A 22,605-nucleotide genomic window follows, 5' to 3' on the forward strand; every position below is an offset into this window, starting at 1 on the left:
TAGAGATATGACTATTTTTATTGTTTATTTTTAATTATAAAGGTCAATAGAACTTACGTTGACATAATTATATAAGCATGGATTATAATTTGTTCTAATTTCTAATTAAGTCCACAGTACTTTCCCTTCCCCTCCCTTCTTCTCACCTTTTCTTCTTTTCCCTCTACTCTTCTGATATTTCTTCTATTTTGTTATAGTTTTTTTAAATTAGTGTCTTGTAGATGTATGCAATGGTGAGATTCATTGTGGTGTATTCACATATGTACATAGGAATGTAGGTCAGATTCATTTCACAGTCTTCTCCTATCCCATTCTTCCACTTTCCTTTAATTCCCCTTTGTTTACTCCACTGATCTTTCTTTTATCCTCCCCATAGACCTGTTATTTAGATTAGAATTGGTATATCAGCATGGAGATTCCTCAAAAAAATAGTAATGGAACCACCATATAACCCAGCTATTCCACTTCTCAATATATATGGAAAGCATTTAAAATCAGAATACTACAGTGATACAGCAACATCACTGTTTATAGCAGCACAATTCACAATAGCCAAGTTTTGGAGCCAACCCAAGTGCTTCTCAACAGATGAATGGATAAAGAAAATATGGTACATATACACAATGGAATACTACTTAGCCATAAAGAAGAATGACTTTATGCCATTTACCAGTATGTGGATGGATCTGGACACTATCATGCTAAGTGAAACAAGCCAGTCCCAAAAGTCAAAGGTCACATGTTCACAACTTCTGAGGCTGACTGTCTTGCAATGCTGTTTATTTTAGTCCATATCCATAGTGAGTCAAATGCCCCTGTCTTATTCTTAAAACTGATTTCAGTCCACAAATGGCATAAAGGTCAGATTTGGAAATTTAATAACCTTAGTGCTTGTTTGGATTGCTTGGGGTGTGCATGTCACCAAATTTAATCATGGGATCATCTTGAAAATCCAAGTGTTCTGACCTCATGTCTTGTGCAATCTATAATCTAGTACTCTCAGGACCTCTATCCTTACACATGCCATGATTTCAGGCATGTGTAAGAATAGATGAATATAGAACATATTTCTAGGTTCAGTACTGGTACAGAAAATAGCTAAATAAACACACACACCAGTTTTCAGGGGCAAAGGTCAGGATTTAACTGCTAAAACTCAACATCAACTTTTCACCATGCCATGTACAAATGTTACCAGAAGACTTTTTATAAATTAATTTCTTGGGTTCTTCTTATGCAGGTAGGGACTCAGCCTTCAAACCCCAGGGAATTCAACAAGTTTTATTGTACCAAAACTCACTCATTAAGAATCAAGATTTCTATCTGCTTCAGTGTCCCAACAAATAGCACAGGGCTAATTGTTCACAGCATAGACAGAGAGAGATAAAAGATCATTATTTTCTATAACTTCAGGTAGAAAACAGTCAAAAATAAGAAGTTTATAATTTAGTACAAGGATCATTTTTCTATCGGAATGAATAGGTAAAAGATTAATGAAAATGTTTAGGTGAAGGTATGATGAGACATTTATTAAAAATATCAAAAATTAATTGAGACATTTTTACTTCATATTGGTTTCAATAACAGAAAGTTGAAAATCCAGGTTAACATAAAGCCATGGAAAGACATGCAAGAATATCTTGGGCACAAGCCTGAGAGAAGAGTGGGCAACAGTCAAGTGTGGTTGGGCATTGTTGACCGTTGAAGACACATCTGATGGACCAGAGCAGAGGGTCTTCATCCCTGCTCCACTCTGCTGCCTGACATCTCCAGGGTTCCCCGAGGAAGGCTGCCTCCACATTCACCCTCCTCAGGAGTGTCCTGCAGAGCCCGCTCAAGCACCAGCTCGAGGTTCCGCCCCTGTACCTGCTGCCTATAGGAGCCAACAAAGAAGTAAATGATGGGATTGGCAGAGCTGTTAACACAGGACAAAACACTGGAAACCAGATGAAGGCAAGTAAGCATGTTGGAGTCATTCTGAATCCAGACTAACAGGAACAAACGGACACCGAATGGCAGACCACAGAAGAGGAAGACCAGCACCGTGAGCAGAATGGTAACATAGAGCCTAGTGAGAGGCTTCCTCTGCGATCTACATAGCATCCTACCCAGCAAGGCCAGGCTGGACCCTGAGAGAATAACAAATAAAATTACCAGCCATGCAGTTATAGTAAATTCAACTTTTTTTACAAGGAGCTTCAGTTGTATTGAAATAAGAAAAACACACTCTCTCCAGGGTACTAAGAAATATGGACAGGCCCCAGAGCAGGGCACACATGACAGTGGATGTGTGTCTTGGGCAATGGCAGCGGTACCAAATGGGCCACAGGACTGACAGGCAGCGCTCAGTGCTAATAGCACCCAGCATGCTCAGGCCTGCAATGTAGAAAATGATTGCCCCGGTTCGTATGATGCCATATGTAGGGATGTGGATGGGAAGGATGATTTCAATGACTTCCATCAGGACCTCAGTGATATGGAAGCATAGATAGAGGAAGTCAGCCGCAGCCAGGTTTAGGATGTAGGTATAATATGCATTTCTGTGCATGCGGAAACCCAAAAACCAGATGACAGATGCATTTCCAGTCAGCCCAACTAAGGAAATGATGATGGTCAACACTTTTTCAATCAGATTATTATTGTCACAAATTGAAGGAAGGTCCTTATAACTTCCACTGACTGATGTGGATTCTGTTTTCATTTCTTTGATGATGGAATCCTCTTCCAAAAACGCTATGGCGGAGCCCCTAAAAACACAAAGGAGACTTGAGCATTTGCATCAATAGCTCAGATATCAGGATCACCCTGCTCTGTGGAGAAGGAGAACAGAGGATTGCATAGGTGAAATCACCAATCCACAGCAGAGGATTTATGAAATATGAAATTAAATCCAGTAGTTATTGTCTGAACAGCTGGAGTTCTCTGGCCTGAACCTAAATGACAAGGAAATATGCTGTAATCTGGACACTTCCACTCAGAGTGGGACTAGTACTATAATGACCTGGGATAGTTTTCTCTCATGTGCTGGAATTGATACAGAAACAGAGGTGATTATAACATCTCCATCGCAAAGAGGTTTTTATTCAAGGAGGCAAAAGAAGACCTGGCTTTATGGCTACTAAGATAATGTGAGCTTTCGGTAAAACAGGGCTGAGAATGACTGGTAATAAACAGCTCGGTGTTCAGGCATTGAAGACAGGTTCACTTTTTAATCCCCAGAACTGAGCTCTATGGGTGGCCCACAGGCCCTCAATATCTATTTAATGACTGAATACATGACAGCGTAGGATGATTGGGTTAAATGGAAAATAAAAATAAAAATACAATAAAAAGCCTTAACACACGCACATAAATGGGATGAAGAAGATGCCTTCATCATAATCTTTATTGTGAGCAGTATTGGGTGTAGTTAGAATTACTTCTATGTGACCAAATGACTGATGTTGACTATTGATGTGCCTTTGGAATGTGGATTAAAGGTGGCTTTGTTTAGCACCTAGAGGCCTTTGGTGCACAGTGTGGGGATCAGATTTTTATCTCAGCTGAATTGCTTGACAGTATAGAAGAGGGCAGTGTGAATATGGGTGAGGTTTGAGTGCTACACAAATGAGGTATTTGAAATGGGAGAATGTCTGTGGAGGAATAATAAGGGGTATATATAATATAAACTTACTCCACCCCCTCCTAGGAAATCCTAAGTAGTATTTTTCTTCTTGATGAAAGCTTTTGTGTGAAATGAGTATACAAAGTGAAATTGAAAGAAGGCATGGCTTGAAGCATAAAGAGAATTGTTGAAGCAGATTCCAAACAGATAAAGGGACCCGCTCATATCTTAATTATTAACCGGAGTTAAATGAGAGTTTACCACATAATTTCTCTTTGAATTCTCCCAAGAATCTCTGAAATAAGAATTTTTATTTATCCCCTTTTATAGAGGATGGAATTGGGCACAAGCAAGATGAGTGATTACCCCTGGTATCACACGGGGTGGTTTTCAATCCCCCAGGTTTTACAGCTCTTAGGACCTACCACTCATCTGTGTTGATTATATGTAAATGACAGAAGAGTAGAACAGTAAATCCAAAGTCATATCTCAGGTGGCAAATTGCAAATAAAATAAAATCTACGTTAGCAAAGATCAGAAACAGAGAGGAAGAGAAGCCAATCAAATAGGGTACAAAAGGGAAATGTGTAGAAATCAGGAGCAGATATGAGAATCCTCAAGCCCTTTGCTGTCTCACAAGGGCAGCTATGACTTCAGAATCCAGAGGACACCCAGATGGCAAGAGGCCTCCAAGGGGCTAGAGGGCACATTCTCCTCAGGGCCTGCAGAGAGGCATCCTGATGTAACATCCATAATGAGTTTTCTTAACTAGACAAGTTCCCTCAGCATTGGTTGATTTATACAGGGAACAGGAGGAAAAATGGAATTACTGGTGTCCTGAATTAATGCAGTTTCTACATTTGTTTTAGGGCATGGTGTATTTTTCTTTGTCATCAATCATGAAGCTCTATAATGAACTTCTACTTTCAAGGTATGTCTTGTTTGCATTATTTACTGCTCTACCTCACTATTTAGCATATGTTATTTATAGATTATCTATTGTAATATCCTTTCGTTTTTTGTGAAAAGAAACCGAGGCTCAAAAAGGATTTTATCCAAAGCATATCTTGAGGAAGAAGTCCAATTCCATTTCCTGGTTGCCTAGAGCCCTATCTGATGCTTTGCCACTGTTTTCTGCCCCATCTTGCCTTATTTTAGTCTCAGAGCTTCCAAAGAATCTTCATATGACCACAGAATCTGAGACACCATCAGCACCTGTCACAACTTCTAAAGTCCCCACATACCATTTTTTTGTCTTCTGTAACAGCGATCATCTGGGTTTTAGGTCTCAAGGATCCTATTTCCTTTTCTATCTTAATGCTGATATCATCATGTGACTAGGCCCTGACCAAAGGCAGTGAGGAGAGTGATGTAACCAACTTCTGGGTTATAGGATTAATGGACAGAGCATAATCAGCATTTCCTTCTTTATCTTTTCCCTGGCATCCATTCTGATACCGGTGGGAGTCATTTAGGACCACAAGACGTTGGGCCCTCCCAGGGTTGGAGACCAGAACTATCAATAATTCCTTGAGTCTGGTGCTCTGGAGCTTACAGCACAGGTCTAACACATATCCAGTTAAGGTAATTAGTGGTTCTTTTATAGCCACATTTTCACTCTAAAGAAGAAGGAAGTTTTTGCCTTTTGAAATGAGATTCCACTTTCAAGTTTTGTTTGATAAATATAGGTGATTATTTCATAAAATTGATGCAAGAGAAACAATATGTAAATAGGAATAATTATTTCATTGCAGAAAAGATGGAAAGGATTCAATAATGATAGACTGAGAAAACCCAAGAGAGTACGAAGGTCCAAGTAGTAGTGAGGGATGGTTTTGTGTGTTGGGCTAGTTTTTATTCCATCCTCCATCTCTGCCTTTGTAGACTTCCCAAACTGGTGGCTTCTTCAAACCCCATCAAAAGCATCATTTTCCTTCTTGTTTCTGGGTGAACTGAGCTATCTGGTGATACAACCAGGACAGTAGAGGTTGTGTGGAGAGGGATTTCAGTTTTTGATCTCCTTATTCTCTCCTGCTAGCAAGGTGTTGGCAGTGGCACAGGGTGTTGGCAGTGGCACTTGTCCACCTGCTTGGTCATCTTCTAGTAATACAACTACAACTAAGGCTATGTCTATTCCTAGTAGGTGCTCTTCCTTCGTCCTTATAGTCTAGTATGGAAACAGTGCTCCACTCTTGCTTTGTTTAGGGCAGTTCACCATGCATTGCTATTGTTCCCTTAATCCTGAACATCTTTGTAAATAGTCCCTTCTGGTGTATTTCTCAATTATTCAAATTTGAATCATCTTGTTTGAACCTTGAGAAATACAAAAGGAAATTATTTCTGAAAAGCAAGTGAAAGCAATGAAACCCATTGCATAGCCTCTTAGTTCTAGGAAGCAATTCCTCCATGTGGCTTTACTTTTTAAGTGAATTTCTAATAAAGGCAGCAATCTATTCATGACAACATATTTAAATGGTTGGAATGGGGGAGAATGAGAGCTCAATCAGAAGGAAAAAGGTTCTCACTAAGCCTATATTAAATTCTCAAAGTAGGATCTTCAAGCACCCAGTCTTCAGAAGTATAAAACCGTCTCCTGCCTTTCCCGGCAGGAAGTACCATGTCCCTCTCCATGTAGCATCTTATGGTAGAAACACAGTGATGTGAACTCAGAGAAAAGTCCATACATAGCAGGAATTCTGAAAATTCTTACCATTTGTCCATTCTCCTGTCCAGAGGTGGAAGAGCTGAGCTGTGCTGACAGGAGAGAATCTTTCTCAGATGGACTGACCCCACGGTATAATTCTTTGTTCTCCAAGTGGAGAGATGCCCATGGAAGCTGTATATAAAGCTGGTGACCAATTGAGGCTTTTAAGAGTCTGAATGCCCCTGTGATTTCCTGTCTTGGGACTGGGAGCAAATTAGAGAATATAGTCATTTGAGGCTTCATTTTAATGAAGATGTTTCTCGGCATCTGCGCTGTTTCCAATCACATATTGGCCTCTCCCTTCCATCCCTTTCAATCTACCTACTTGTAAGTAGTTGCTTTTTTATGTGCTTTGCCAACTATATTCCCAGGTAACAATGTAGGTAATGTATGCTTTCATACTGAGTTTTATTACTAAATAACAAAATATATCATTGGGTCATTAAAGGTTCATCATGCCACAGTCCCATGTTTTTTATTTCTTTATGTCATCAGTAATGCATTCATTTTTATATATTTGTTCCAAACAACCAAGCAAAAAGATGAGAATCCCATTCTCACTGAATGCTATTCTCTACTTATTACTTCTACCCATTCTTATTTTTCTCATTATTATCTCTGATTAGCAAACATATTAGTATTTTAAGATTTGTCAGTGAAAAGAAGTAAATCAACTGATATTTCATACAAAATGTGAAGTGTTCTGTACATAAAATATTCTTTTTTCCTCCCTGCACTTCATGAGTTTTATTTTAAAATTTTCATGCAGTGTAGATTTCCAAATTTTATGTCTTAGCTCATATGATTTCCCATCTGGTTCTTCATGTTACACTCATAATAAATTACATATCATTTGTTAAAACTGTAATTTGAATAGGAAACTAAGATGGATGTAAATGTTGGGACCCATTGGTAGAATGCTATGGTTTGGATATGGTTTAATTTTGTTTCCTCAGGAATTACGTGATCAGTGCTTGGTCTCAAAAATGGCAGTCAGGGTAGGTTTTGTGAGATATTTGAGAGGTAAGACCTAGCAATAGTCCTTGGGTCATAGAAAGCTTTTTATTAAATTTATCATCATGCAACCCCTAGACTTGTTGTGAGTCTTTATATAGGAGCAAGCCTGGTCCCACCCAACTCTCTGCTTTCTGCCCAGAGGTATAGCCCTTAATCTACCTGCACCTCCACCACCCACCATGGGGCTTGACCCAGATCCTGGGCTATAAAGTTTTGACTTTCAGTCAAATCTATAAGCTAATTTAACTTCTTTATTTCATGAGTAGTGTGTGCCATAAGTTTTGACATAGTAAATAAATCTACATAATAAGGAAATTAATTTAAAATTCAGAAATGTTTTTCTGTGGGTTGAATCAACAAATATTTCATAAGAACCTTAATTATCAGTTGAATTGTCTTAGAAAAATTATTTTGGGACTCCTAATCTCTAATTTCAGATATAACTATTTGGAGATGGCATCATTCAAGAGAATTAAGAGGATTCCACTAAGGTGAGTATTATCCAAAGTAAATGGTGTACTTATAAGAAGAGGATATTAAGAAACAGATATATAGAAGGAAGACCAAGAAGGAGACACCAGAAGAAAAGAATCTCATTTACAGGCATGGAAATGTCTCATAACACATCCATATGAAACCACTATATTTCCCTTATAATATATATACTATTTTTAAAAATTTAAATGTAGGAAGAATTTGGATAAACTGCATTTTTATATATTGCTAGTGGGAAAATAATTCTGCTACTCAGGTAAAATTTTTAGCATTTTTTGAAAAAATTAAATGTCAAAGATTTTCACACATAAATAGTGCATGCATAAAACAATGAAACCCAAATTAGATTTATAGTGTAGGTGATTTGGTTGTACTACCATCAACTGCCTGATTTTGGTAATATACTACATTAATGTAAAATATCACCAATAATGTAGACCAGGTATTAGGGGTACAGAAACTATACTGTTTTGCAATTTTTCTTGCCTTTAATTAATTTGGAAGGAATGGCTTTAAAATAATTGAAAGTGTTCATTTGTTGGATGAGAAAACTACGCAAATATTGAAATCACCATCAGTGAGGCCATAGGGGATGTTAGAATTTTATAAACCAGTTACCAAGGTGAGTAGAAAATATCATAAGAATCCATCCACTAAAATATCATAAGAATTCTCCACTATAATTAATCAAATGTTAAAATTTCATAATTTTTCTGTCAATAGCAATTTGAAAAGAAATAAATAAAAATTTAAAGGCAGAATTTCAGACTCAAGGATGCTCTTTCCCACTGTGCTCTCTTCAGAACTTGTCCAGTAGATAGGCATTATTCTGCCACATGGGCCACAGGACATTAAAACAAATATTTAATCTGAACATCAAGGATAGTATTGGTTGGGGTCAAGTTCAGTGGTACAAAACTAGCTATGCATGTGAGAGGACTTGCACTGAAACAAAGAAACGAACCAAAGAGATAGTATTGGTACTATATGCCCAAAAAGGTGTTGATGACATGAAAAATTTAAACACATTTCTGAAAATTCTTTATCAACTCTTAAGCCAGCAATCATATCAAGGCTAAAAAATAGTTTAGTGTTTAATTCTTATGTGAGGAATAATATTTTTAATTTATTTTGAAGATGAGTTACTTTTCCTGCTCTGAACAAGGGCTTTTTGTAGGTTAAAAAGCATCAGAAATGTGGATTTATTCCATTGCTTCTTTCTTTACCCTGTAATTCCCAAGCTTTTCCTTGTTATATTTCTCTTTGGTTTTCATTTGTGACATCTGACCCAATGGGTTGGACATATTCCTGGAAACAGGGTAGAAAACACAGGTTTTGGCCTTATCCTGGGCTCACCTCGCTGATTGTTTTGGAACAGATACTATTTTGGAGTTGACTCCAATGAAGTTTTTAACATTATGCCAATTTGAGTCACTTCAAGCCCATCAGAGACATTTGCTTGAGATCTCTAGCTTCTGAAGAGGAATCTTTCAACCATGACCAAATATATGGAGAGGCACAGGGAATTAAACATGCATCCTGATCATCAGTCGCTAAAGAAACATAAACATTTATTTAAAATGCCCTATGTTTTACCTCTGTCTCATTTTGTTTTGTGTAGATTCTATTTGTCCTTGCATGCCTACCACCAAAAGTTGGTGTGGTTGGCAAAACGTAGAGTCATCAGTTTCAATTTTAAGAATCTCAAGAAGACTTCCCAGATTTACTCATTTCTGCACACACCCTTGCTAATGAGATCTTCTCCTTCTCTCTTCCCCATCTCATTTTGAATCCTGGAAGTATGCAGAGATAGTTGTGCCAATATCTTAGATGTATGTAAGGAATTGTATTTGTGGCTACCTGTAATCTGCTTAGCTACTGCCTGAGTATATATACATGGTAACTACACAATAAAATCAGACCTGCTTCCTGCTTGGTCTCCAGAGGTCTTGAGTAGTGACTCCACAGCCACACTCTCCTCTACCCCTGGACATCCTTACCGGATGAGAGAGAACCCACACAGCAGGGGACTTAGCATTCACATTTTTCTTTAGTGTGTGATATTCAGCTCCATAAGGAACTGGTTTGTTCACATTTGGACCCTATGTTCCTCCATGGCCTTGTCTTATAATATCTTCACTTAATACAGGAAGAAACTGAGGCTTACAGACAAAGGATTTCCAACACCACTCCCTGGTCCCTTCATGTTTTTTCCAGGGCTCTCACTATTCTCTCTTACACCATGCATGACTTGTAGAATGTTTTGAAATTATTTTTATATCTTCACAGAATCTGAGAGACATAATGGGGCTGCAGAATCTACCAATTTTCTTTCTTTTCAAAATATCTATTTTTTTAGTTGTACATGGACACAATACCTTTATTTTACTTATTTATTTTTATGTGGTGCTGAGGATTGAACCCAGGATCTCACACATGATAGGCTCCCAATTTTCTTTAATATCCATTATTCCCTTTATGATATAACATTTCTAAGAGGATTATATCAGAAAAAAAACCCCATATTTCTGTTTTCCTTGATGTTTGAGAAAACTATGTGGCTCTGTACTGACACAGAGGAGGTGAGAAGAGTTGATGTAACCAAATCTTGGCTCATGGAATTAATAGAAGAGGGTAGTCTCTCTTGCTGTTCCCAGACTTCTTGGTAGACACATCTTGGAACCTTGTAGGAAAACCAGCATGAAGGTAATTTGCTGGATTGAAGAGTAGCAATTTGGAAGGAGTTCTGATGTCTGAGTCCTTGGAGCTTACAGCTCAGGTAGAAAACACCTTTGTATTTTGTCGAAGACTCATGACAATTGGTGTCTGTGACAGCAGTCTGACTGTAATGAATAAAGAGTGCATGTTCCCACAGGCCCAGTGTTGCAATGGCAGGGCCTCTTCTGTCTGATCATCATCTCCTACTGCTGCAGCTACAGTTATGGCTGCTGGCACTGGCACCTGCTCTTTGCCTTGTCATTTTAAATCTAAAAGGATGAAAATGACATTTCACCATTGCTTAAGGTACTTATGCATCATTCTGCCCAAATTTGTACATAGTCCTTTCATAGAATCTTCCTTAAGTATTCAGATTGATTCATCTGTTTCCTCCTTTGGAATTTTCATATCCACAATGTTGAATAATATTGAAATCAGGTTCACAGCACCTCACGAATGGAAGGCAATGGCTTTTTGTCATTTTTTAAATGCATGTAAGAACTGGCATTCTTTCCATTAAATCATATTTATTTCTAAAATAGAAATTTTAGAAATTTTTAGCCGGGGAAAAAGATAAGTTTGTACCTGAGCAAATGAGAAATGGTATGTGCTTGAGAGTTGACCTTCTATTGTCTTTAAATCCTGTGAAAAGCCTATCCTTCCACCCCAATCCTTCTTTTCCTTCCTTTGTCTTCATTTTTTCCCTATTCTTCTTACTTTATACATTTTATGATATCAATATTCTTATATTTTCCAATATTTGTTTTGTATCCTACTTATGATCAATCTTTGGCAGATGTTCCATGTACACCTGAGGGGAAGAGGTATTGTCTTTCAGTTGGATAAAGTGTTCTCTATATGTCTGTGAGGTTCATTTGGCTTAAAGTGATTTTCAAATTCAATGTTTCTTTATCAGTTTTCTGTCTGGATTAGGTGTCCATTATTGAAAGCGGCATATTGAAATCTCCCACTATTATTATATTGCAATCTATCAGATCCTTTAGATCCTTGAATATATATATATTCCAATGCCGGGTAACATATATATTTACAATCATTATATCCTCTTGATTAATTGACCTCCTTTTTATAACACAATGTGTTCTTTGTCTCTTTTTATATGCTTGACCTAAAGACTAGCTCATGTGCTCTATCGTCTGTCTATCTATCTATGTACCTACCTACCTACCTACCTAACTTCATTTGGTTTACAGTGGTATAGAATATAATTTTTTTCTTTCCCACATTTTTGGGGTTCTGGATATTGAGTCTAGGGCCTTATGCATGCTGATCAAATGCCCTAAAAAGCTAGTATACCCTATGTATAAGTAGTAAAAATTAGCTGATTAAAAGTGGGATAGAGGGAGTAAGAAGGAAAAAAATAACAAGGAAAGAAAGAGAAAAAGAGAAAAGAAAAAAGAAAATAAGAAAAAAAGGGGGGGAGGTGGGGCATATGCAATTCCTCAATATTATATTATTCTGGTGATTCAGTTGTTAAAGTCCTATTTCATGCACAGTTCTTGGTTTCACATATGTTGAGGTTGTGAGGACCAGAGGGGGAAGGGTAGAAGAGACTGGATGAATGGATGAAAAGAGAGAGAAAAGAAAAGAAAGCAAAAAAAAAAAAAAAAAGTCTCTCAGAACTCTATTTTCTTTTCTTCCAGTAGGTGGCGTTGTCTATTCCTAGCTTGAGTCTCTGTGTTCAGGGTGGTGGAGGTAGCCAGTGTGAGAGGACTTGAGCTTCCACCTGTAGCCTCCCTACTCTTAGTCTCTGAGATGGAAACCAGGTGCCTGTACAGTTGTTTTGTGTTGATAGCTACACCCCCCAAAAGTTTGTGGGAAAAATTTTGAGTTATCGCAGCTAAGGGTGGGGGAGTTGGAAACCGGGTACCTGATCAGCTGCAGAACCCTGCTGGTAGCCACGCCCTGGTTGATGGGATTTAAGGGTTGATGGAATTTTTCCAATATGGGTTCTGTCTGTTTCCTTCGTAAGGTGTTTGGTGAGGTGGGGGGTGCTGGGGAGACCTTATGGTTGTCCAGAGCTCCGTCTGGTGACCTGCAAGCAAAGCCTCTGCGTTCTGGGCCTCCTCAGGTCTGCACCCCCAGCGGCCCACGCCGGCTCCTCCTCCAGTCTGTCCCAAGGCCAACGCTGGCTGGCTGGGCTCATACTCTGGGTCTATGGTATTCTTTTCTTAATTGTGCTGCTGTAATTATTGATGTGCATATGTCACTATGGTATGCTGACTTGAGTACTTTTGGATAAATACCAATGAGTGAAAGAACTGTGATTGTATGATGGTTTAATCCTAGTCTTTGAAAAATCTGTACTGTTTTCCTAAGCGGTTGTATTGATGTCCAGTCCCTTGCAATGTGTGAGTATACCTTTACCCCCACATTCTCCCAAGCAGTTTTTATTATTTGTTTTCTTAATGATTGCCATTCTAATTGGAATGTGATGAAACCCCAATGTAGTTTTGGTTTGCATTTCTCTGATTGCTAGGGTATTGAACATTTTTCATATATTTGTAGGTCATGTGTTCTTCTTTTGAGAAATTTGTGTTTAGTACTTTAGCCAATTTTTTATTGGGTAATTTGATGTTTTGGTGTGTTTTGAGTTCTTGGCATATTCTGTGATACTGGATCTATCAGAGGAGTAAGTGTCAATGATTCCTCCCATTCTGTAGGCACTCTCTTCATACTCTTGGTTGTTCTGTGCAGAAAATTTTGTTTTAATGTCACCTCATCTACTGATTTTTGGCTTTATTTGTTGAGCTTCCTCAAAGGAAGGTGGTGCTTGCACGAATATGTTGGAGTGTTAATCCTAAATTTTCTTCTAGTGTTTGTAGTTTTTTTGGGGGGGTCTAAGTTCTAAGTTTTTGATCCACTTTTTGTTGTCTTTTGTGCAGGGTAAAAGAAAGGAATCTAGTTTCATTCTTCTAGATAATGGATATCTAGTGTCTCATCACCATTTGTTAAAAAGGTTATTTTTTCTCCAATATGTTTCCAGCAATTTTGTGGAGTAACAGGTTGTTAAGGTATGTAAACAAGTCTGGATGGCGCCTGGCATTTTGCCAGGGAGAGTGGTTTCTGAGGTGGCGCCAGCGAGCCATTAAGTGTGGAGATTTCTTATTGGTTGACTGCTGTATCTAGTTTATGTTAATTAAGATAAGCTGTGTGGAATGTATAAATACCTCTCCTGTCCTACAATAAACGGCTCCCTCTCCTGCTGTATCAACGTACACAAGTTGCTCATCACTCCCCCCCCCCCCCCACCCGCTATTTTGCCGCAGCCGGACTGCGGCAACAGGTGACTGTGTGTGCTGTATCTATGTGCAACTATCCTTTTTCTTATCTATTTAGTGGCATCCTTTTCTTGTCTGTATCTGATTGAAGATACTGGGTGACACCAGCAGCACAATGGAGTGCAGAGGGAGAGGGATTTGAGTTTGTGATCTCCTAGATCTCTCCATTGAGGCCCTATGTTGGCAGTGGCACTACTTCACCTTCCTGGCCATTTCCTAGTAACACAGCTACAGATATGGCTGTGCTCTCTCCCTGGGAGCTGCTCCTTCCCTTCCTCATACACTAGGGGTGGAAATATTCTTGCTTTCCTCAGAGCACTTCACCATGCATTGCCATTTCCTCCTTAATCTTGCACATTTCTGGAAATGGATCCTCCTGGAGGACAGTTTAATTATTCCAATGGAACCATGTGTTTCTTATAGAAACCTCCAGAAACACATGAGAAGAATATTTTGAAAATCGTATAAAAGAAAATATAACTATTTTACACCATGTTAGCTCTACTATCCAACATCTCCAAGTGGCTTTGATTTTTAAATGAATTAAATAGTCAGCAATTTATTCAAGATAGAAGATGTGAATGGTTGGAAGAAAGAGGAGAAGATGTAGAATTTGATTAAAGTGAAGGAATTTCCCATTAATTCCTTTTTAAACTCCCATGCAAGAGCTGCTGGTACCCAGTTTTCACAAGGTTGATTCTGTCTCCTGCATTTCCTTTAAAGAAGCACCATGAACTCCTCCACGTAGCATCCTATGGTAGAAACATATGATGTGACTCAGAGCAAACACCATCACAGGAAATCTGAGAGTTCTTCAAATATACCCTTACCTCTGTTCCATTCTCCTGTCCAGAGCTGGAAAACTGACAATGATAAGTCTTTCTCAGACTAAGCAGAACCACAGTACATTCCTTGGATCTTTATGTGTGGAGATGCCTACAGAAGCTGAAGTAAAATCTGCTGACCAATTAAGTGTATAGTAAAGAATAATAATAATAAGGAGGAAGAGAGACAAGGTGAAGAGGCAGGGAAGGTGGCAGAGTGGCTCTTTATTCAAGTGGCCATGTTTATTTATACCAATTGCTTACATTAGGTCACTAATACCATAACCACTTCATTATTTAGAGTATCAGTAAGGTTGCTTATTCTATAGTTCCATTTCACAGTTACAATATGCAATGTTAGGAGCCTTGTGCAGTTCTCAAGAAAGCTCATTGTCTGAAGTTACTGTTAAGCAGGCAGATCCAGGAGCACCTGAGCATATTGAAACCTTGTAGTTATCACGCAAGCAATTTCCTTTATTCCCAGGAGATATGTGCCTAAGATTAAGGTCAAGGCTTGGCGAGGCTCTAACACAGAGGCTTCTCAGGGCATTGCCATACCAGCTAGATATTGCACACTTATTAGCTATATTATTAGATCCTAAGAGAGATTACAGGGCATTCTAAGAGTGGGAAATAAGGAAATGCTTCCTTGTACATTTCCATGGTCAGAATTCCTACAGTATAACAAGATTGTGAATGGCTCCTCTGATTTCCTGAGCAAATTGGAGACCAGATCCATTTGAGACTTTATCCTTCATGGAGATCTTTCTGTAAATCTTCCCTATGTCCACTCACGTATCAGTGTTTTCCATCTTATTACTTTTGGTGTGTCTTCCTAGAGTTATTGCTCCTCTTTCTTTTAGTTGTCACCTATAATTGTAAGTAGTATCATAATGAATGTGAGCTGTTATAATGGAGCTTTATTACTAAATAAGAAAGTATATCATTGGGTCATTCAAGGTTTATCACACCCTGACCATGTGTTTTTAGTAGTTTACTTCTGAAGTAATGTATTTACTTGTATGCTTTTGTTACAAATTACAGAGAATTGTGAATAAAATCAAAATTTTATTGAATTCTACTCTCCTGATCTCACTACTTCCTCATCCTACCAATTTTTATTTCCTCATTAAAAATAGAACAAAACTTATATTTCTGTTTTTAAATTGTCAGTAAGAAGAAGTTAATTAACTAACTTCCATATGAAATATGAAATGTTGAGCACATTTATTTTTTCTCATCTCTGCACTTCATGAAATTTTTATAGATTTTAACGCAGTGTAGGCACTTAACATTTGAAGTCTTATCACACATGGCTTCACTTTGGCTCTTCATACTCTCATCATGTTAGACTTGTCATTTTTCAAATAATGTAACTTGAATTAGGAGCTAAGATGGACATAAACCTTGGGGGTCATTGGTGGAACTCTATGGTTTGGATATTGCTTAATTTTTCCCCCCACCCCAAGCATTCATGTGATTGGTCCCCTGGTTGACAGTGTTGAGACTTCTGTGGAGCCTTTAAGGAATGGGGCCTTGTGGGAGCTCCTTAGGTCATTGGCATTTGCTCTCATATTTGGTTTTCTTGCTACCCATAGAGTTCTTGTGAGAGAGTTGAAAGAGCAAGGATGGCCTCAAACAACCCTCTTCTTCCTGGCTGGATATGATTCTACTTCCAAATGTACTCCTACCATTAACCATAGATCTTGGTCCAGTGCTCACTTAATTTAACCTTTTGATTTCATGAGTAGTCTGTGTCAGGAATTCTGTTGTAGCAAAAAATGCTGACTCATAAATAAGCTAATTAAAACATTTAGAAAATTTCTTCAGTGGGTTAATTCAGAAAATATTTAAGTAAGGATAATGTTATGGGTTGAATTATGTCCTTTCAATATTTACTTCTGGAAGATCTACAGTATTTATATCTGGAAGCTCTCATTCCTCATTATCTCAGAATGACTATATTTGGAGATGGTGTCCTTCTGGAGCTAATTGTTAAGAAGAATCAATTAGGATGGAGCTTCTATAAGATGACAGGTGTTCTTAAAGGAAGATAGGATTAGAATGCATACCCATAAAGGAAGGATGTAGATGGAGTAATGTTCCTGCATATGCAGAAGCTCAGGAGTTGACACAGAACATCTGTGTTTCCTGCCAGATCAAGAAGAACATAGATGAGGATCACCATTTCTGAGTTCAGAATCTTCTTGTAGAAAGTTCCACTTGTTGGTGTGTTTTTTTTGGTTCATGCTCAGAATACTTCACTGGTACTCCTGGGAATACAAACCAGGCATGAGCACCTTCTGTATGATTACTATTCTCAGGGTCACAATTCTATGTGGGATTTACTATAAGGCCTTTAACAGGGAGGAAACAGAAACTTAGTATTTTCCCATTTTACAGAGGATGGATTTGCAGCTCAAAAGGATGAGCTATTAGCCCCTGGCATCATTCACTGAGAATTTGAATGATTAATTCCTGGTTTGTTCACATTTGGACCTTAAGTTCTTCCATGGCCTTCTCTTATAAGATCCTCACTTAATACAGGAAGAAACTGAAGCTCACAGACCAAGGTATTTTCCTGAAATCATACCATGAAGAGTCATTCCAACACCACTCCCTAGTCCCTTCATGTTTTTTTCCAGGGCTTTCTCACTAGTCTCTCTTACACCATTCATTACTTAGGAAGCTTTGAAATTATTTTTATATCCTCACAGAATCTGAGAGCAGAATCTCCCAATTTTCTTCAATTCCGTTCTTTCCTTCATCACGCAATATTTCTAAGAGGATTATATCAGGAAAAAACCCATATGTCTGTTTTCCTTGATGTTGAGAAAACCATGTGGCTCTGTACTGACCCAGAGGAGGTGAGAAGAGTTGATGAAAACAAATCCTGGGCTTATGGGATTAATAGAAGAGGGTAGTCTCTCCCTCTCTTCCCAGACTTCCTGGAAGACACATCCTGGAACCTTGCAGGAAAACCAGGATGAAGGTACCTTTGCTGGATTGAAGAGTAGCAATTTGGAAGGAGTTCTGATGTCTGAGGCCTTGGAGCTTACAGCTCAGGTAGAAAACACCTTTGTATTTTGTCGAAGACTCATGACAATTGGTGTCTGTGACAGCAGTCTGACTGTAATGAATAAAGAGTGCATGTTCCCACAGGCCCAGTGTTGCAATGGCAGAGCCTCTTCTGTCTGATCATCATCTCCTACTGCTGCAGCTACAGTTATGGCCACTGGCTTTGGTACATGCTCTTTGCCTTGTCATTTTAAATCTAAAAGGATGAAAATGATGTTTCACTATTGCTTAGGGTACTTATGCATCATTCTGCCCAATTTTGTACATAGTCCTTTCATAGAATCTTCCTTAAGTATTCAGATTGATTTATCTGTTTCCTCCTTTGGAATTTTCATATCCACAATTTTGAATAATTTTGAAAACCAAGTAAATCAGTGAAATCAGGTTCACAGCACCTCACGACTGGAAGGCAATGCCTATTTGTCACCTTGTTTTTTCAATGCATGTAAGCATTGGGCTTAGTTCCATTAAAGCAGATTTATTTCTAAAATGGGGATTTTAGAAATTTTTATCTGGGGAAAAAAGACAAGTTTGTACCTGAGTGAATGAGAAATGGCATGTGCTTGAGAGTTGACTTTGTATTGTCTTTAAATCCTGTGAACAACCTATCCTCCCACCCCAATTCTCCTCCTCCTTCTTTTCTTCATCTTCATCTTCTTTTTTCTATTCTTCTTACTTTATACCTTAGTTGTCAACATTTTATGATATCGATATTCTTAGATTTTCCAATATTTGTTTTGTATCCTACTTATGATCAATCTTGGCAGATGTTCCATGTGCACCTGAGGGGAAGAGGTATTGTCTTTCAGTTGGAAAATTGTTCTCTATATGTCTGTGAGGTTTGAATTTAGCCTAAATTGTTTTTCAAGTTCAATGTTTCTTTATCAGTTTTCTTTATGAATTAAGTGTCCATTATTGAACGTGGCATATTTGAAATCTCCCACTATTATTATACTGCAATCTATCTGATCCTTTAGGTCCTTGAATATTTGCTTTGTATATATGTATATGGGCTCCCATGTTGGGTGCATATATATTTACAATCATTATATCCTCCTGATTAATTGACCTCCTTTTTATAAGACAATGTGTTCTTTGTCTCTTCTTATATGCTTGACCTAAAGCCGAGTTCATTTGATCTATCATCTATCTATCTATCTATCTATCAATCCATCTATCTATCTATCTATCTATCTATCTATCTATCTATATATCTATCTATCTATCTTCATTTGGTTTACAGTGGTATAAAATATCTTTTTTTTCTTTCCCACAATTTTGGAATTCTGGGTATTGAGCCTAGGGACTTATGCATGCTGATCAAATGTCTAAAACAGCTACATCTCCAGACTTCATGTTTTCACTTTAAATTTTTGTGTGCCATTTGGAATGAAGTGAATCTCTTATAGGCAGCATATAGTAGGGTCTTGTTTCATTTTGAAATCCTATAAATCACTCTCCATGTTCATATTTGAGAATTCATTTACATTCAAGTTATTATTGACAGATAAGTCCAGGAAGACCTCATTTTATTCCACTTTCTTTATGGTGGCCTACTTAAGTGTCCTTCCTTTATTGTCACTATGAATCACCTCTTTTCCCATTTTCATCCATCCAAGACCTATTCATTTTTCATTGCCAAACTCAAGTAGTGATGTGACTGAAAAATTGGCAAAGGCACATGCTAGGTAACGGTTGAATTATCAGTTCAAATTCCGAGTATTTCAAGAATACTTCCCTCTCTACTGGCCAACCACACACACACTTTATTGTGAAATCTTCTTGCACACTTATCCCTAAGTCTGTGTTTGTATGCTGGGATGATTAGGCCAAGTACATTTTTGTATCGCCAAGTTTACTGAATTATTTATCTGTTCTATTATACTTATAATGTAATCATTAGAGTTTTCTCTGTATATGATCATGTCATCAGAAAACAGTGACACTGTTTTCCTTCATTTTTATATTCCATATTTCTGGCTGCCTTACTGTCCTGATAAGACTTCTATTTTTATGTTGAATACAATTGTCATAAGTGGGCATTCTTGTCTTGCTCCATATTTTAGAGAAGGGGTTTCAACTTTTAACTATGGAATATAGTGTTAGTTGTAATCTTATTATATAGATGTAGATTCACATTTATTGAATTGTTAATGTTTAAATCTACTTGCATCCTTGGGAAAATTTCCACTTGATATTGTGCATGATATTTGAATGTATGAAATTGGGTTTGCTAGTAGATTGTTGGCAAATTCTGTATCTAAGTTCATTAAGAATATTATCCTAGTTTTCTTGTCATTTGATGTCTTTGTCTGGCCTGAGTATTAAGGTAATCCTGGCATTGTAAATAGACATAGAATATATTTTCTCCCCTTCTATGTTTTGGGAAAGTTTGTGGAAAATTGCTGAATTCTTTAAATATTCAATCCAATTGAGCCCCAAAACCATCAAGTCCTTGATTTTCTTCAACCACAGATTTTTACATATGCTTCATTCTCCTCACTGATTATTGATTTGGTCAGATACCGTACTTATTCATGACTAGGCATTAGAAAGCTGTATAAGTCTAGGAATTCATTCATTTTTTAGGTTACCTTCTTTGTGGTGTGTACTGGTTCATAATCACCTCTTCTTATCCTTCACATTTATGTGGTACCTGAGACAGTGTCTTTCACTTCTGATTAAATTTATTTGGGACTTTCTTTTCTCTTGCTAGTATACTTAAATTTTTGTTGCTTTTGCTCATTTTTAAAAGTCAAATCTTTGTCCTTTTTCATCTCTTGTATTGTTTTTCTCAACTCCATTTTATTTATACTCTAACATTTATTATTTCTTTCATTCATCTAACATTGGGCTCATTTTGTTCCTTTTCTATTCCCTTGAAGCATTACATTGGGTTGTCTGTTGGAATATTTCTTTATTTTGGATGCATGCATGTTTTTGTATGTTTTCTTCTTAGATATACCTTTGCTACACTCCGCATGTTATGGTAAGTTTTGGTCACAATTTTTACTTTCTCAATATATTAGTAAATTTCTCATAGCACATTTATGGTTTAGGAACAGGTTTAGTTTCTATGAATTTGGGAATTCTCCAAAGTCTACTTTGTAGTTATTTAAAATCCTACAAGTCATAATGTGCCTTTGTATTTGTATGTTATTCATTCACATTCAAGGTCATTATTAATAGATAAGTTCAGACTCACCTCATGTTGTTGCATCTTTCTTTATGGTGATCCATATTTGTTTCCACCTTTCTTCTTTCTTTCTTCCATCCTGTTCTCTTCCTCATTCTTTCTTTACTTTTTTCTTTTTTTTTCAAATTGAATGTTTGAGGCAAACCTATTTTGAGGAAGTCTTTTAACATCACTTTTCCAATAGCCCATGTTGACTTCATGTCTCTGTGTCACATTTTGGAAATTTTCACTATATTTCAAGCTTTCACATTCTCATTATATCTGTTATGGTGAATTGTGAGCTGTGTTCTTAGATGTTGCTATTGGTATTTTTGGGTGTTGATGAATTATGCTTTGTTAGACAGTGAACATAGTGATAAAAGCTGTGTATTCTGACTGCTGCATGGAATGTCTACTCTACATTCCTCCCCTCTCCTGAGGCCTGATTCTTTTCTGAAACATCACAATATTTAAATCAGTTCAACTAATAACCCTAAAAGCATTCTAAATGTTCAAGTGAAAGGATGAATTTTACATCTCTCCTTCTAAATGGAATATGAGAAATGACGAAGCTTAGTGAGAAAGATGTTGAAAGCCACCCTGGGCTGAAAGCTGAGCCTCTTGTTCCATGTATTCATGTGGTAGCTCCAAAGAAAAAGTTCTTGAGGAAAATAAAAAATGCTGCTCCAGGGAACACTGGGATGTAAAACAGCCTGATCGCTGATATGGTGGAAGCTTTTGTCATCTAGATGGAAAATCACACCTTCCACAACATTCTCTTAAGCCAAAGCATAATCCTGGTCAAGACTCTAACTCTCTTCAATTATCTGAGGGTTAAGAAAAGTAAGAAGGAAGCTGTGGAAGGAGAGTCTGATGCCAGCTATGTTTTCTTCCATGATGTTTAAGAAATCATCTCCACAACACGTAAGTGCTAAAGGAGGCACCAGGTGTTGACAACAGGCTGCAACAAGTTATCCAGAAGATCCATTCAAGATAATTGATGAAGGAGGCTCTGCTAAACATCAGATTTTCAATGTAGAGAAAATAGCTTCCAATCTGTAGGCTCTATTCTCATATTATTATTTCCTTTACTGAGAAAAAGCTTTTTAATTTGAATCCATCCCATTTCTTAATTCTTGATATTACTTCTTGTGCTTTAGGAGTCTTGTTAAGGAAGTCAGATTCTAAGCTGACGTGGTGAAGATTTGGGCCTATTTTTTCTTCTGTTAGGTGCAGGGTCTCTGTTCTAGTGTCAAAGTCTTTGATCCACTTTGAGTTGATTTCTGTGCAGGGTGAGACATAGAGGCTTAATTTCATTTTGCTATATATGGATTTCCAATTTTGCCAGTTCCATTTGTTGAATAGGCTATCTTTTCTACAGTGGATGTTTTTGGCACATTTGTCTAATATGACATAACCATATTTATGTGGGTTTGTCTCTATGTCCTCTATTCTGTACCATTGATCTACAAGTCTATTTTGGTGTCAACACTATGCCCTTTTTATTACTAAAGCACTGTAGTGTAGTTCAAAGTCTGGTATTGTGGTGACACCTGCTTCACTTTTCTTGCTAAGGATTGCTTTTGGTATTGTGAATCTCTTATTTTTCCAAATAAATTTCATGATTGTTTTTTTCTAATTCTATGAAGAATGTCATTGGGATTTAATAAGAATTGCATTAAATCTGT

At 37.5% G+C, this 22,605-nt stretch overlaps 1 pseudogene across 1 annotated transcript; it reads right to left on the bottom strand.

Moving 5' to 3' along the window:
- Positions 1-1,737: 1,737 nt before the first annotated feature.
- LOC308641780 (mas-related G-protein coupled receptor member X1-like) lies at positions 1,738-20,952 on the bottom strand (annotated as a pseudogene). The gene is made up of 2 exons: positions 20,948-20,952; positions 1,738-2,747 (listed from the first exon to the last, which is right to left on the bottom strand). The product of its transcript is annotated as a mas-related G-protein coupled receptor member X1-like (transcript).
- Positions 20,953-22,605: the final 1,653 nt, after the last annotated feature.

Source organism: Spermophilus citellus (genome assembly GCF_964194105.1).
Source record: "Spermophilus citellus genome assembly, chromosome: 2".
NCBI classification, from domain to species: Eukaryota; Metazoa; Chordata; class Mammalia; order Rodentia; family Sciuridae; genus Spermophilus; species Spermophilus citellus.